The sequence below is a fragment of the Bos javanicus genome, chromosome 17, assembly GCF_032452875.1.
Source record: "Bos javanicus breed banteng chromosome 17, ARS-OSU_banteng_1.0, whole genome shotgun sequence".
Taxonomy (NCBI): domain Eukaryota; kingdom Metazoa; phylum Chordata; class Mammalia; order Artiodactyla; family Bovidae; genus Bos; species Bos javanicus.
Genome location: NC_083884.1, coordinates 5437475 through 5450165, shown reverse-complemented (window position 1 = coordinate 5450165; position 12691 = coordinate 5437475). Strand labels below are relative to the sequence as shown.

The 12691-nt window shown below is 41.0% G+C and overlaps 1 protein-coding gene across 3 annotated transcripts in view; it reads left to right on the top strand.

Moving 5' to 3' along the window:
• Positions 1-55: 55 nt before the first annotated feature.
• The window catches only part of ARFIP1 (ADP ribosylation factor interacting protein 1), a 138426-nt gene continuing 125790 nt past the window's right edge, over positions 56-12691 (top strand). For 2 of the 3 annotated variants that reach the window (XM_061383966.1, XM_061383964.1), the window contains exon 1: positions 56-321. The gene's annotated coding sequence lies outside the window, so the exon portion shown is untranslated. Of the gene's footprint in view, positions 322-389; positions 475-12691 lie in introns of those variants that run through there. The other variant, XM_061383969.1, reaches the window with a different exon arrangement.

Below are 12691 nucleotides of genomic sequence, written 5' to 3'. Positions count from 1 at the left end.
AGGGAGAGAGAGGCCGTCCAGGGCCACGGACAACGCTACTTCCGGTCCCCTCACTTCCGGCTCTGCCGCTCCGGGTGCAGGAGCTGTAGGCCGCCGGTGGAGAGGCTGCCGGTCTGAGTAGATTCGGAGGTTGGTCAGTGTGAGGCTGTGACAGTTGGAGTTGCTCCCCGCCCCGGAGGAGCCGAGGTGCGTGGCGGGAGGGGAAGAAGGAACAGGCACAAGTCGCGTTTCCGCTCACTTCTGGCCAGGGCTGAGGCGACTTCAGGGAGCAGAGGCAAGGATAATCCTCGACGTGAGTGCTGCCGGCTTCCCTGCAGACAGGTGAGGGCGGAGCTGGCCGGCTGGGAAGGAGGCGGGGGAAGGCTGCTTGGAGCTGGTTGCCCGGCCGGACACGTTGCCTCCGGGGTTCGCTGTTCCGTACTTTCACAGGGCACTTCTGTCCTTAGACTGTGTGTGCCATCTCTCTCTACCCAGGTACTCGGCCTTGGATTTCTACCCCTTCGTCCCTCTTGTCACCCTGAGTGTGCCCCCGAAACAGCCGGGTGAAGCGGTAGGACCGGCCCTCCCAGGGCGGCACCCTCCGGGTTGTGAACGCATTGAGTGGGGAAAGGGATTGCAGGATCCGGGTCTTTTCACTGAGTCTCCGAGTGGGCCACCCTCCGGTTTGGTGTCCAGCCTGTATTGCTGATTTTCTTTCCCTGCATCCGCCACTTCCCCTCTCCCGCAGCGATAGTCCCTGCTAGAGGTTCCTCAGGCTGTGGTGCAGGGAGGAGCCTTGCCTAGGAAATGTCCCAAGCTTGACTGTGCTGGAGAGGACGTCCAAGGAATGTTGGAGTTTGGGAAGGAAGTTGTGCTGTCGTCTCGTCCGTTCCTCTTTGCCAAGTTAACTACTGTTTACGTGTCTAGGAAAAAGGAAAGAGGTTTTTGTTGTTGTTGTTTTAAGAACAGTTTCTAGACGCTTTCCCCTTTTACTTTATTTTATTATTACTTCCTTTATGTTCTTATCCGCCCTCTTGAGCCCTTTGATCTCAAAAAGTTTGTAGTTTCCACTTCCTGCACATCCTTTTAACCAACCCCCTTTTAGGATTTGTCCCCCTCCCTTCCTTTTCTCGTGGATTAAAACATGTAATTTCTCTGAGTCGGTTCTTAAGGAAGAAAAAGATGGAAGATTTGAAGGACTTTTGTTAAACTTGTGCTTTCGGCTGCAAAAGTGGCAGGTGTTTGTGTGTTCCCCTTTGCTGTTTAATTAACCTCACTGGTGTGGGAATGTGCACAAGAATTGGTTATGTTAAATCCTTCCTGGGTTAAGGCTGCAGGAGTTGGCTGTTTTATTGCTGCTCTTTCGATTTGAAGACAACAGATTACATGTCAGTACTGTTTTAATCCCACTTTTGTTTTTTCCTTGCTCAACCCTCCCTCCCAGCCACCAGGTCTAACACTCCTTAGCTGAGAAAACAGCAAATATTTCTAATCTTATTTTATTTTTTGGATTAAAATCTCTGCCTCAGTTACTTTTCTTCTTTTTCAGATTGATAAATTAGTTTGCCTAAATCCTGGGTCATGCCTTAGGGAGTCCATGGTCTGTGACTTTCAGGGGACTTCCTCATCCCCACCCCCGAAATTATGGGCAAAGTTTTGTTTCAGTACATTTTCTCTCCTCTGAAGAAAATTCTTAAATGAGATATATAACCTCCAGTAGATTAAAAACCACTCCTTAAGGCAGTGTCTTCTTGAAGTTAATGAAAACTTTTTTGTGTGTGTGTGTGTGGAGCTTTTTTTTTGTTTTCAAACTCTACATAGCTAGTTTGGGCACCATGGAGAGTAGAATGCAGAGATTCTAGCTTTATAGTGATGAAATCTCTAGGTACTTTAGAATTTCAGTGTTTCTAAATTCCTTCCTAGACCTAGAGAAGGAAGTAAGGCTGCCTACTTATTTAGTTCCTGATTTGTGGTTTTGAGGTTTCTTTTTAGGGATAGCTCTTGGTGGCCAATGTTGTAGAGATCCAGTGGATTTATAAATTGATACATTTATGATTATTGAATACATATTAAATATCACCAACCCACTGGGTACAGCTCAGAGTAAAAGTTTAAACTTCTACTGTACTTTGTTTTCATTTTCTTTTTTTTTTTTTCATTTTCTTATTTTTCACTTAAGGTTATCTACTTCGGCCTTCAGCTTATTTAGAAAGGGCAAAGCATGTTTCAGTGGTGTGGTCCCTAAGTCTTTGGCATGTTGCTGCTCATCTTGACATCTCCTTTCTCTCCATATTACCTCTAGATTAAGAATAATGATAATTCTCTTTTGTGAATAAGTTAGTATCCTTCCAAACTTAATGTAAGTTTAGAGTGCATATTGAAATTTGCTGATTTGATGGTGTTTGTTGATCAAGGGTTGACCTTCTAAAATGTTTGACGCCTATTTTATAGAATGTTTAAACTTGAAGAGAACTATACAGCTTATCATAGTCCATACAGAGTGACCAGCGTCTTCTGCTCAAAAATTAATTTTCCCTCTATCTAGCATCCTTACTTTGCGGAGTAGGGGGGGTGTGACAGAAAACATAATCTTTATTAAAAAAATCAACCATGCTAAATTAGTTTCCTTCTAAGGCAATGAGGAAGCCAGAAGACTGATATCTGACGCCGTAATGTCTGTCTGCGTGCTGTGGGCCGGCATTGTGCTGGGTGCTTTGTGTGATCTCCTTGCCTCATCCCACCCTCAAAGCAGCCTTAGAACTCGGCTGAGCTTTTCATTTCTGTAGGTTAAGAAGGGCTTCTCAGGTAGTGCAGGGGTAAATAATCCGCCTGGCAGTGCAGGAGACGCAATAGACACAATCCCAAGGTCAGGAAGATCCCCTGGAAGAGGGCATGGCAATCCACACCAGTATTTCTGCCTGGAGAGTTCCATGGGTAGAGCCCGCCTGCACGGTCCATGGAGTTACAAAGAGTCTGGCACGACTGAGTGAGCACACACACACACAGATAAAGAAATTGGAACTAAATGATAAACTGAAGCTAATCTGCTCAGAACTACACTGGTGGAGCCAGGATTGAACCTGGGTTATCTGAATCCAGACTGAGCTACTGAATCCAGACAACTACTACTCCAGTGCTTCTAGCATATTTTCTTTACATCTTTGGTACAAGTTGGAGGTATCTCACCTGATTTTCTCTCAGACATTAAGAAGGTCTCTTCCTTTATTAATTTTCAATAATTGAACACCTGATTTCATGTCATATCAAAAAGTATGACAAAAAGAAATGAATTTGGAGGAGGCCTATGGAGTGTCATTTGATAGTTTTCCTATGGGGTAGATACAAATCTGTGTGTGTGTGAGTGTGTGAGATGACATATGAGGAGTGGAAAATGTGAAAATAAAGGCTTTAAGTAATAGACTTAGCATTGTAAGAGTCTGGAGGTGTAAATACATTCCAGAATGATGAATTTGGGATGGGATAAGGAATAAATTGAGGGTGGAGTAAGTAAATTTAATAGGGAATTTAAGAGAATATGGTTATGGATGAAAAACTAATGATATATGTACAGACTGGAGAGAGTAGTTCCACAAAATATGGACGACGATGACTTAGGGACTATAACGGTCTAAAAGTCAGATATTCACCAGCATTAGTTCTAGGAAGTATGAAAAAAAAAGACTATAAAACAAAGGAACTTGAAAATACTCTTGTCCTCTTTAGTGTCTCCTAACTTTGCCAGTCATGGAAGCCCCTGAATAGCTCTTACAAATCCTCAGCTGTTCTCTACAAAAGCACACATTTTCGTTTTCTCTTTCCTTTGTGACTTTCTCTTTCATCTTTCCTCCATTACTTCTAAACTTTTGCCTTGAAATAGTTATAGGCAGGTATTGCTGGAAATTGCTCAGATGTTTTGTGAAAATTTGGTAGCATCTCTGCCATATTGTCACCTGAGAGTTTTGTTTCATTTTTTGTGTATCTGTGTGGCGCTGGACTCACAGCTCCTTGACATCCAGGCTTGATTCTTTTTGGTCCTTTGGGAGAACTGTGGCACGGCTGTCTTTGAAGCAGAATCGTGAGAATGACAGAGTTGGTGGCGAGACCCAAGTCAGCTAGAGGAAGGAAGCTGCCAGCTCCAATGTTCTGCCAACGTGAGATAGTGTTAGAGCAAGGTTTCCAAACTTCTCTGCATCGTGGCACACATAAAACGATTATTTGTATGGCAGACTCCCTGGTTCCCTGAAAGCTGAGGGGGCCAGGGAGTGGGGGGGGTCATTATTTCAGCACATCCAGAATTCGTTCTTGGCACGTTGGTTGGAAAAGCTTTGTCCAAGAGAAGAGGAATATGGTATTCTGATAAAGTACTTTGTAAAATACCTGATAAGGGATGGATTCACATTCCAGGTAGAAAGAGTCCCTGGGGTTAAGCCAGGGGATATAACCTCTAGGATGGCTCTGTGTTTTGTTTCAGAGCTCTGCATTGAGTGTCTAGGATAGCACCAGGATGTGGAAGTCCATAACGGGCTAGGCATTATGCTTTATAGATGCTTTATATGTTTTAGGAATTTCTTATTTTCTGTTAAATAAACAGGTGTAGAAACCAGTAGAAGTAATTAGTCCAACTAATTGGACGAATTAAAGGAGACTCACAAAGTTGCTTGACTCCAAAGCTTGTACTCTTTATCACTGTAGTGACTAAATGATTTTGTGACATTGTGGTTTCTAGTTAAAGTGTGAGACATTGGTGGCAGAGGGTGATGGTGGTGAAAGGGAGAAAAGCAAGAGGACTATTAAGTGTTTATATTTGGCAGCCTTGAAGTGGAGTTCTAGAGCCGATGGCTTTCTCATAGGATTTCCAACATGTTGGGATGGGGATGGGGGAGAAGAGAACTCAAGAGTAACTGGAGCCATTGGTGTCCTTCTAACAAAAGGGCTAAAAATATAGATCCTCTTCATGTTTGACTGAATGTAAATTGTAGAATGTTTCTTAAAGGTATGTTTATAGATTATTTTTGTTTTTCTGTATTTCCTCATTTTTCTGTACAGTGTATTATTTACTTTTAAAATTAAGCATATTTTCAGCATGACAACTAAGATATGTTCTTGAAATAAAAATTCAGATAATGAGCAAATGGAATGGAAGCTTCTACTTCTTTAATCCCTCTGTCCCTCACACCTGCTGTCAGTTAATACGCAAAGTAGATGTTGGGGATTGGATGAAATTCATGAGAAAGCTCTAAACTGCTGCTCTCTGACAGAGTAGCCACTTGCCACATGTGGCTGTTTAAATTAGTTAAGATACAATAGGATGGGTAGTCTCCACTTTATTACCCAGCCCTGCTAAAACTTTCGGAGAAGGCAATGGCACCCCACTCCAGTACTCTTGCCTGGAAAATCCCATGGATGGAGGAGCCTGGTAGGCTGTAGTCCATGGGGTCACTAAGAGTCAGGCACGACTGAGCGACTTCACTTTCATTTTTCACTTTCATTCATTGGAGAAGGAAATGGCAACCCACTCCAGTAGTCTTGCCTGGAGAATCCCAGGGATGGGGGAGCCTGGTGGGCTGCCATCTCTGGGGTTGCACAGAGTCGGACACGACTGAAGCGACTTAGCAGCAGCAGCAACTAAAACTTTAAAATACTATATGGTTGGTGACATAATAAATATACCATTGAAATAAGATTTTTTAAAATATCTGTTTCGCATGTTGTGTAGTTTTTGTTTTAGCTGGTGAGATATTACTGCCGTGTTTTTTCTCAGCTTTTTGTTTTAACTAAATCCAGATGGTCAGAGTCTAATATTTTCCTTGGATGTTTGGGGATTATGGTTAGCTGCTTTTCTAGGATAAAGATGTCAGCTTTTCTAAGGATGTGAGTGTTTTCTATCTCCTCTGAGCTCTAGATCTGTATATCTTACTTTAAGTTAGCACCTCTCTGGACTATATTAAAGATATCTCATATACAAGGTCTGAAACTAAACTGGTCTCTCCCTCACTCCCAACCCCCGCCCCAATATGTTTTTTCTTCTTTCTTTGTTTTTTATTTTAGTGAATGACTCCATTATCTTACCAGTTGGAAAATTCAGGAAAGTAGGAGTGAACCTTATTCACTCCTCTCCCTGATAGGTCCAGTCTGTCAACAAGTTTTTATTAGTCTTATTTTCTAAATATCTCTTAAACCTGTCTAGTGTTTCCCATTTCCACTACAACCACTTCACTTTGTTACCATAATCTCGCTTGAAATTTCTACAGGAGCCTTCTTTCTTGTTTACCCACTTCTTCAGATCATCTCTAATCCAGTATCCATCCTAAAGGCACAGTGATTTATTTTGAAAACACATCTGATTGTCAGCTCTTCCCTCCTCCCTCCCAATCTTTTTATGGCTTCTCATTGCTTTTGGGGTAAAAACAAAACTCTGTAACAGCACCTAGCCCTCCAGCCGTAACTCTTCATTTCACGCGTGCTGGCCTTCACCAGTCCTTTGCACTCGTCTTGCTCTTGCATTGCACGGCTTTGGCACGTGCTTTTCTCCCTGTCTAGACCACTCGTTCTTTACTTTCGTTTTACTTGTTGGCTTCCAACTATCCTTCACACCTCAACTGAAGTTTTGCTTCTTTAGGACATGATCTAAGCTCCCTAATCTAACCTGAGACAGTAACATCGTACACTTACCACAGTTGCAGTTGACGTTTATATGTATGATTGTATGGTTGTCTTTCTGTTCCAGTCTCTCCATGCAGACAGGGACCACGTCTTTTTTTTGGCTCATTGACTCCCCCGGACCTGTCTCAGTTCCTGACACCTAAATATTGATTGAATTTCCAAGTTGATAGTATGAAAGATTTCAGTTTATGGAGTTTTGTAATATAGGATTTTAAATATAAATATTTATAAATATGGAGAAGGCGATGGCACCCCAGTCCCGTACTCTTGCCTAGAAAATCCCATGGATGGAGGAGCCTGGTGGGCTGCAGTCCATGAGGTCACTAAGAGTTGGATACAACTGAGCGACTTCACTTTCACTTTTCACTTTCATAAACTGGCGAAGGAAATGGCAGCCCACTCCAGTGCTCTTGCCTGGAGAATCCCAGGGACGGCGGAGCCTGGTAGGCTGCCGTCTATGGGGTCGCACAGAGTCGGACATGACTGAAGTGACTTAGCAACAGCAGCATTTATAAATATAACAGTTAAATTGCCAGTTATATTGTTTTTTCCAAGTGCATGAAAATAAACTATTTTAATAGCATAAGTTTGTATTAATACTAACAAAACAGTACATATTATATAATAAGAATACTATAGTACAATATTCTTTGATTATTTTATAATAAATTCTTATTTTAGAATAGTTTTAGACTAACAGTTATTGTAGAAATAGTGTACAGATTCCTAGGTACACTATTCCCAGTTTCCCACATTATTAACATATTACATTAGTATGGCACATTTGTCGCAGTTGGTGAACCAGTATTTACACATCATTAACTGATGTGTGTCGGAGAAGGCAGTGGCACCCCACTCCAGCACTCTTGCCTGGAGGGTCCCATGGACGGAGGAGCCTGGTGGGCTGCAGTCCATGGGGTCGCCAGAGTCGGACACGACTGAGCGACTTCACTTTCTCTTTTCATTTTCATGCGTTGGAGAAGGAAATGGCAACCCACTCCAGTGTTCTTGCCTGGAGAATCCCAGGTACGGGGAAGCCTGGTGGGCTGCCGTCTATGGGGTCGCACAGAGTCAGACACGACTGAAGCGACTTAGCAGCAGCAGCAACTGATGTGTGTGGAGATGCCTCAGTTTTCTCCTAACGTGCTGCTTCTCTCGCAGGACTCCACCCTGGAATAAATCCACAGTTTAGTTGCTGTGTGTCCTCTTAGCAGTTTCTTGCAAGGACGCCTTGTTTTTGATGACAGGGTGATAGTTTTGAGGATATCAGGTCAGGTGGTTGTAGTGCCGCGTGCTCAGTCGCTTCAGTCGTGTCCGACTCTGCGACCCCGTGGACCATGGCCTGCCAGGCTCCACTGTCCATGGGATTCTCCAGGCAAGGATACAGGAGCGGGTGATTGTAGATTGTGCCTCAGCTGGGGTTTGTGTGATTCTTTTCTCATTATTCAACCGGGTAACGTGTCTTGGGGAGAAAGACCACTGAGGTGAAGTGCAGTTCTTGGATCAAGAGAAGATGGTGTCAATCTGCCTACCATTGTTGATGTTAACTTTGATCACCTGGCTTTTGACAGTGTCAGCTCTGTACATTGTAAAGTTGCCCCCCTCTTTGTATATTGTACTTTTTAGAAGAAAGTCATTATATGAAACGCACTCTTAATGTGTGGGGTATTATGCTCTACCTTCTTCACAGTGGTATGTATATAAATTTGGGGGATTTTTCTGCAAAGGAGATTTGCCTCTTTTCTCATATTTATTTATTCAATCATTTATTTACATCAGTATTGATTGATTCTTGGATATTTTATACTTTGCATAAAATCCAATCTTACTTTATACGGTAATATAGTATATAATCCAGTATTTATTAATTTTGTTGCTCAGATTGTTCCAGCTTTGGCCTTTAGAAGATTTTTCAGTTAGTTCTTATATTCTTTTGAGTTTTTTTTTGTTGTTCTGTTCTGGTGGGGTTTTTGAAAAAAGCACATTCTTCCTTTCCAGCAGTACGAGATGCTCCAGGCTCATCTTGTATATATCCTGCCCCAGTCCTAGAAACAGCCATTTCTCCAGGGAGCTCCGGTGCCCTTTATTGGAGAATGGTATTAGAAACCAAGATCTGGGCACTGTGTGTGCTCACCGTTGCTAGGGTTGCTTCTAAGAAATATGCACTGATTCGTGTAAAGACACATATCTGTCTATTTCTATATAGCCATCTGTATCTATATTACTAAGCTGTACCCTGATGCTGGGAAAGATGGAGGGCAGGAGGAGAAGGGGATGACAGAGCATGAGATGGTTGGATGGCATCACCGACTCGATGGACATGGGTTTGGGTGAACTCTGGGAGTTGGTGTTGGACAGGGAGGCCTGGCGTGTTGTGGTTCATGGGGTCACAAAGAGTCGGACATGCCTGAGCGACTGAACTGAACTGTTTCTTAGATTATTTTCTCTGAGCTTTTTCCCATTGAAAAAATTACCTGTGAATATTGAGGGGTTTATTTTATATGGTTTTGGGAATTAATAACAGAACTAAAGGAACTCTCCAGTTCTCTTGCTTCACTTCACTGCTCGTGTTCTGGACCTTAGCTAGCCATCTGTGAAGAATGAGGCCACAGTACACTGAATAATTTAGAGTTTATTTACAACTAGTTTTCTTTTCAGGGAGTAATTTAGCTTTGAGAGTCTTACCATTTGACTTCTCATTAGTTTCTCTGTAACACACTCTGAATGGGGCAAATAAAAAGACTTCTCCGAACTGTCAATTTTGTCACTTGGTTAGAAGTTGGTGATAATCATGAGGATGAAAATAGTTGAATCTCTGTTACGTTGGTTTTTAAATTGTTTCTCATTACTATATATAATTGAGAATAACTATATTTTGTCAGAGTTTTCTACTTTTGAATTGTCTAGACTGTGTGTTTATCTTAATGAGCAACATGAACTGAATTTATTACTACCTAAAAGGACTAATGAGTGTCTAACAACATAGCTTTTACAGATACCAGATAGTTGTTGACATAAAGACAGCAGTATAATACGTATATATATGATTTTTTAAATCTTATTTGATTATTCTACTTATGAAAGAAAGTGGAATATACTTTGAAGGTATTGTATGGTAAACCACTTTGAGTTCAACATCATTTGTGTTGACTGTAGGGAAAAGGATTTTCCTCGTAGGTTAAGGAAGCTATCGTCATAAAAAATTACTATTTTAGATAGTTTTGACTAAGAAAACTAAGTTTTTAGCTTTATAATTTTTTTATTGTAAACCAGTCAGTGCAACTTGAAGATTAATATTGGATTATGAAATAAAATCTTAACCATTCTCTTTTATTTATCCATGAACAAGAAAAGATAGATGTATTTCCATAGATTCTATCTAGAGCAAAAGAAATAGAGCCACTCTCTTTTAATCAGTAACCAGTCTCTGAAATCAGTGACATACTCTTTGTCTAGAGAAGTTAAAGCCAGTTCAGACGAAGCAAGCCCAGGCTTTGCTACTGATTGCCCTCAAGTTTCTGTTACCTACCTCACTAGCATTGTCCTTGAGTTCCAGCAGAATTCCTTCATAATTATTTACAGTACTTCTCCAACTTTTTCACTAACGTAATCTACAAAGAATATCTCTTCAGATAGTTCTTTGGAGACTCATATTTCATCATAAAAATTCAAGAAGTTTCTTAGATGGCTTGTATTTTATTCAAGTGAATTTTGTTTTAGATTCCGTAATAGCATACTTATTTTCATTCCAAAAATGTAGATTCTCCTTCCACTGTGCTGTGTTTATCCTGTGTATGTCTGCTGTGCTTATATTTGCTTTCCTGTGCCTTGAGCATACCTTTTCAGATGCCCTGTGATATGTGAGTACCTTTATTTGAAATGTTCATGTTATAATTTCTGTTCAACTTTCTTTCTTTAGTATTATACTTCTAAATCTTTAAGTCCTCAGCATTATGGCGATTATAAATGCATTTTTTTCTTGTCTGATATCCATGGAGTCATGTGTTTCTTTTTATCTTCCAGGGTCCTGGCAAATCTCTGCCTTCCTGTCCTCTCTTTCCTGGGTCCTGAGAAAGATCCTGAATGCATTTAACAGTTGTAGGATATTGAATTCTCCCTCATTAAACTCTCCTGCATTGGGACAGGTCCTTTACTGCTGAACCATCAGGAAAGCCTAGATATAGAACTGGTCTATTCAGTTTGTAGAAAACAAAATGTGATTGTGATAATAAATTAAAAGCAACTCCAAACAGTGGGATGAAGTATAAACTTTATGTAACATTAATTATACATTTTTACAGATGCTAATTAGTAATTCACTTTATAGATCATTGGTTCTTACACTCATTAGTTAATGAACGCTGCTACTGCTGCTGCTAAGTCGCTTCAGTCGTGTCTGACTCTGTGCGACCCCATAGACGGCAGCCCACCAGGCCCCGCTGTCCCTGGGATTCTCTAGGCAAGAACACTGGAGTGGGTTGCCATTTCCTCCTCTAATGCATGAAAGTGAAAAGTGAAGTCGCTTAGTTGTGTCCGACTCTTAGCGATCCCGTGGACTGCAGCCTACCAGGCTCCTCCGTCCATGGGATTTTCCAGGCAAGAGTACTGGAGTGGGGTGCCATTGCCTTCTCCCAGGTAATGAATACTTCTGGTCAATTTATAGAAGTAGAGCCCCAGAGATGACAAGATATTTTTGGCGTCCAGTATAAACCAGCCTGTGAAGCTTCAATGTTGATGGTAGTTTTGAAATAATGATTTATCATTTTGAGGATCACTGTTAAAGATAACTTTAAATTCATGTAAAGATCAGGAAACATATATCTTAAATAGCACATATTGCAAGTCACTTTTCCCCCCCATAATTGTAAGTTTTATTTTTTCTTCCAGCTTTTTTGAGATATAATTGACATAAAGCACTGTATAAGCTTAAGGTGTACAGCATAATGATTTGATTTACATGCATCATGAAGTGATTGTCACAGTAAGTTTAGTGAATGCCATTATTTTTAAATCTTGTCATTCGCAGTGTTGCCAGTTATTAAAGTTATGAACAAATGAACTTGTAAAAACTGTGAAGGTTGGAACATTTAAATAATATGAATGAAACACAGACATAATACCTGTCTCTGTAGTTCTCAGAAATTTGATTCCCCCTTTCCCTATCTTCCAGGAGTTTTTTTTTTTTATACTTAGCAGTTTATTATATATTAATAATAAAGGACATGGTAAAGGACACAGATCGATAGCCAGATGAAGTGATATATTGGACAAGATCTGGAGTGATTCTGAGAACAGGAGCTTCTGTCCCTGTGAGTTAGGGTGTTCCATGATCCCAGGACATGGATGTTTTCACCACAACTTCTCCACACCATGTAGTTCAGGATTTTTGTGGAGACCTCCTCACCAAGCCATTTTCAGTTGTTACCTCTGTCTCTATCTCCTCTCGCCTCGGAAAGTTGCAAACTTCTAACCATGGCGTGGTCATTCCGGTAAGCAGCCCCCATTCTAAAGCTGTCATTTGGTCTTCTGAGCTGTGTAATAAGGATATGTTTTCCTGTTTGGTGCTACTGGTTCATGCGCGGGAGCAGATGGTAACTCCTGAAAGTAGCAGCAGCAAAAATGAACTCCTCTAGCTTTCTTCCGTTTTCCATTCCACGCGCCACTGTTTCTGTGGGTTCCTTCCTTCTTTCATTCTTTCCTCTGTGGGACAGGTTTCCTCCTCCTATCTGAGGGTAATTCCTCTAACTTTGCTCAGACTTCTTTACTGTTCTTAAAAAACTTTTATTTTGATCTGATTTTAGACTTGCAAAAATAGTAGTTTCCTTATACTTCTTACCTTCTTGCCCTGATGCTCACATAACTGTAACATAATTATCAAGAGTAGGAAACTAACATTGGTATAATATTATTGACTAAACTACAACCATTATTAGAATTTCACCAAATTTTCAACTGACTGTCCTTTTTCTGTTTCAGGATCCTGTCCAGGAACCCTCATTGAAATTAATCATTTCTCCAAAGTCTCTTTCAATATGTACATTTCTCACAC